Raw genomic sequence first — 3,796 nt, forward strand, 5'->3', positions numbered from 1 at the left:
TAAAGAATTAGAAATTTAACAACAATCTGGAAAATATGTTCACTCACTTAAAAGTTGCAATCTCGTAGACTGGTTTGACAGAGAAAAAGATATACAGGAGATGCACAGAGCAAGAAGGAAAATGGAGTTGTGAAGGAATGATATTGGAATTGGGTCAGAGCCATCACACGCAAGAAACCTCTTAGTTTCTTATTTGAGCTGAGGAGGGATGGAGGGATAGTGAGCACACTAGGAAGAGGAAATAAGTACTGTGTAACCCTGAAATGGTTGCAAATCAAATCAAATATGACTTGGGAATACCTTCAGAAATCTCGTAGGAATTTAATGCCTTTTCAAAGAAAAGGGAGCTGTATTCTTAGAGTCCCGAAAGACTTAGCAAAACAGAGCTGCTTACATTTTACACTCTGAGGCAAAATTCCTTCCAGGCACACTTTTGTTTATTTTTCTTTTTTTGTTTTTGTTTTGTTTTTTAATTATTTATTTTAAATTTACATCCAAGTTAGCATATAGTGCAACAATGATTTCAGGAGTAGATTCCTTAGTGCCCCTTACCCATTTGGCCCATCCCCCCTCCCACAACCCCCCCAGTAACCCTCTGTTCTCCATATTTAAGAGTCTCTTATGTTTTGTCCCCCTCCCTCTTTTTATATTATTTTTGCTTCCCTTCCCTTATGTTCATCTGTTTTCTCTTAAAGTCCTCATATAAGTTAAGTCATGATATTTGTCTTTTGACTGACTAATTTTGCTTGCCATAATACCCTCTAGTTCCCCCAAGTAGTTGCAAATGGCAATATTTCATTCTTTTTGATTGCCAAGTAATACTCCATTGTATATGTATACCACATTTTTTTTTAAATTTTTTTAATGTTTGTTTATTATTGAGAGACAGAGAGACAGAGCATGAGCATGGGAGGAGCAGAGAGAGGAGATGACAGAATTCGAAGCAGGCTTCAGGCTCTGAGTCCTCAGCACAGAGCCTGACGCGGGGCTCGAACCCACAAACTGCGAGATCACAACCTGAGCCAAAGCCAGATGCTTAACCCACTGAGCCACCCACGCGCCTCTATACCACATCTTCTTTATCCATTCATTGATTGGTGGTCATTTGAGCTCTTTCCATACTTTGGCTATTGTCGATAGTGCTGCTCTAGACATTGGGGTGCATGTGGCCCTTTGAAACAGCACACCTGTATCCCTTGGATGAATACCTGGTAGTGCAATTGCTGGGTCCTAGGGTAGTTCTATTTTTAATTTTTTGAGGAACCTCCACACTGTTTTCCAGAGTGGCTGCACCAGTTTGCATTCCCACCAGCAGTGCAAAAGAGATCCTCTTTCTCTGCATCCTTGCCAACACCTGTCATTGCCTGAGTTGTTAATGTTAGCCATTCTGACCGGTGTGAGGTGGTATCTCATTGTGGTTTTGACTTGTATTTCCCAGATGATGAGTGATGTTGAGCACTTTTTCATGTGTTGGTTGGCCATCTGGATGTCTTCTTTGGAGAAGTGTCTATTCATGTCTTTTGCCCATTTCTTCATTAGGTTATTTGTTTTTTGGGTGTTGAGTTTGATAAGTTCTTTATAAATTTTGGATACTAACCTTTTATCTGATATGTCATTCGCAAATATCTTCTCCCATTCTTTAGGTCACCTTTCAGTTTTGCTGATTATTTCCTTCGCCATGCAGAAGCTTTTTATTTTGATGAGGTCCCAATAGTTCATTTTTGCTTTTGTTTCCCTTGCCTCCAGAGACGTGTTGAGTAAGAAGTTGCTGTGGACAACGTCAAAGAGGTTTTTGCCTACTTTCTCCTCAAGGATTTTGATGACTTCCCAAGTTTTATTTTTCTATGTTCAATTGAAGCTAAACAGGTCAAATCCTAGAATTGTGACATCACCAGAGAGAATCTTTTATGGTGCCCAGCCTGTTTTGTTTTTGCATCCTTCCCTCACCCCATTAGACATCTGGCACCCACTTAAAGGACCTGAAGTTTCTAGCTTGTGCTTCCTCTCCCAATCCCCTACTCGTATAATGGAGACAATCCACACATATATATTATTTTTGAGATAATATGTTTGGATTTTAAATACTGGCAATGAAAGACTTTCTCAAGGAATTTAGATAGAGTTTGGTAATATTGGTGATGGTGAAGAAGTGATACTCCCAGGGCATAGAAGTAATGGGCCCAGTGCAAAATAAAAATGTATTCTTCATTCAAAAATAAGAATTACAAGACCGTGACGGTAAAGTGTTAAGCCAAGTGCAGTCCCCCTGGTTTTTTAAGTAAAGTTCTGCCCCCAGCGTGGGATGAACTTAACAACCCTAAGATCAAGAGACACATGCTCTACCGACTGAGCCAGCCAGGTGCCCCATGTACAGGCCCTTGTAAGCACTGAGTCCTGTGAAATGGACTCACCCATGAAGCCAGCCTTGCATAGAAGCTACTGGAATTCCAACTCTGTCTGATCTGAAGAGTCTACTCTGTTCACAAATATCCTCCTGCTCCCTGAAGGAGGAAGAGGTAATGTCTGACCCTAGCAAGAGTGCTATGGTATTTGGATTGACAGCTGTTGAAGAAAGGAAGATTTTTTTGGAAACATTTTTTAGAACAGTTTTAGGTTCACATCAAAATTGTGCTGAAGGTACAGAGATTTCCCACATACACCCTGCCCCCACACATCCATAGCCGCCCCCACTGTTAACATCCCCCACCAGAGTAGTATACTTGTTACAATTGATTAATACGTTGACACATGATCACCCAAAGTCCACAGTTTACGTGAGGTTTCACTCTTGGTGTTGTGCATTCTATGGGTTTGGACAAATGTATAATGACATGATCCATCATTATAGTCTCATACAGAATTTCACTGTTCTAAAAGTCTTCTGTGCTCTGCCTATGCATCTCCCCACTCACGCACCTGACAATTGGTGATCCTACTGTCTCCATACTTTTGACTTTTCCAGAATGCCATATATTGGAATCATACAGTATACAGCCTTTTTAGATTGGCTTAATTCCCTCAGTAATATGCATTGAAGGTTCCTCCATGTTTTTCATGGCTTGATAGTTACTGCTGAATAATATTCAACTCTCTGGATGTACCACAGTTTATTTATCCATTCACCTACTGGAGAACATCTTGGCTATCTCCCAAGTTTTAGCAATTGTGAATAAATTTGCTATAAACATTAGCATGCAGGTTTTGTGTGGACCTAAGTTTTATCCTAGGCCTCTTGCTATCACCCCTCCCTGGTACTGAGGACTGGCCTTGATTCCCAACTTGCTGGCCTGAACAGCTTGCTAGCCAGGATTATTCCAACCATCTAATGGCCTCCCAGACACTGATAGTATATTATCTGAACTTCCATGTAATGTCTGTGAATACTTCTTTTTTTTTTTAATGTTCATTTACTTAATGTCTGTATTTTTTAATGTTTTATTTATTGAGCGTGTTCACGCGAGTAGGGGAAGGGCAGATGGGGAGAGAATCTCAAGCAGGCTCTCTGCCACCAGTGCCAGAGCCCAAAGCGGGGCTCAAACTAACGAACCATGAGATCATGGCCTGAGCCAAAGCTGAGGTGGATGCTTAACTGACTCAGCCACCCAGGCAGCCCTGTCTATATTTCTATGTTTAAGACTTGAGGTTAGAAAATCTGAGCCAGGCTTAAGGAGAGAAAAAAGATACATGGCTCTCAGAGTTCTTGACTTGCAAGCAAGAGGAATGGACTCTAACTTAGGGGGAAGTAAATAGTGGCAAAGTATGTAATAACTCACAGATTCAAGTGAAAAAAACATAG

This window comes from Neofelis nebulosa, chromosome 5 (genome assembly GCF_028018385.1).
Source record: "Neofelis nebulosa isolate mNeoNeb1 chromosome 5, mNeoNeb1.pri, whole genome shotgun sequence".
NCBI lineage: Eukaryota > Metazoa > Chordata > Mammalia > Carnivora > Felidae > Neofelis > Neofelis nebulosa.